Source organism: Plodia interpunctella, chromosome 7 (assembly GCF_027563975.2).
Source record: "Plodia interpunctella isolate USDA-ARS_2022_Savannah chromosome 7, ilPloInte3.2, whole genome shotgun sequence".
In the NCBI taxonomy this organism is placed as follows: domain Eukaryota; kingdom Metazoa; phylum Arthropoda; class Insecta; order Lepidoptera; family Pyralidae; genus Plodia; species Plodia interpunctella.
Genome location: NC_071300.1, coordinates 1984583 through 1985574, shown reverse-complemented (window position 1 = coordinate 1985574; position 992 = coordinate 1984583).

Genomic DNA, 992 nt, shown 5'->3' with positions numbered 1-992 from the left:
ATACACACGCAACGCGCGTACCTATCTAAAATAATACAATATTAAACTAAATGTTTGTCTATCTGTCAAAACTTGCCAGTTTATTATTGCAGGAGTTATTGTGAGCATTGAACAATGGTATGAAGTGACTGGATGATTGACAATATTATTCGTCCTAGTTTTAATTATGATGGTTGGTATTTAACGATAAGAAATTACATGATTGAATTGAGTGTCCGATTAAATATTCGGCTTCAGCCTTCAATTCTAAAGGTCATAGTTTTGGTTTCGGCCAATAATTTAGCTGAAACATTTAGTATATGTATTTTAGATGAAATTAAAAAAAGCTTCAGTTTAGGCCAAAAATAATTATTAGTAATTTCTATAGTTTTGTTCAAGTCTCAATTTTTAATTAAGATTCAGTTACAAATCCCGTCTAGGCCACATATTCAATATATTCTCAATCTTCTCTCTCTCTCAGGCCACAATCTGCCACAATTTTCTCAATCTTACATATTTTGTCCTTGTATTGAATTTTCTATGTACAGTCAACAGTACATAAAGTTATTCTGCATGAACTTCTATGGCGCGGTAATAGCGGCGAATTCATTGCAAATGCAATGAATTTGGATAGGTTGACGTGCTGTTGACTGTACTTAGTACCTAGAAAGTATTAGTTCAATGGAATAAACTATTACAGCTCTAAAAAAAATCATAAACTTGACACAATTAATCTACATTTTATTTTTCAACAAAAAGATCAATAAACTATAGACCGTTGACCTTTTCTTGTCACACCGACTTGATTAACTCCACAATATTTTTAATCGATAAAGATCGAAAAAAATCGATATACACATAACTACAATTTTGACTAATGTGTTCTACAGGACAAGTCTGTAATTCTCATGAAAGCAAAGTCAGAGTATCCGGTCACTCAATGCGTAATCGAACTGTTTGAGAAGAGCTTTAATACTATTGAATTAAAAAAATACGTTCAAGAATGTATAAAC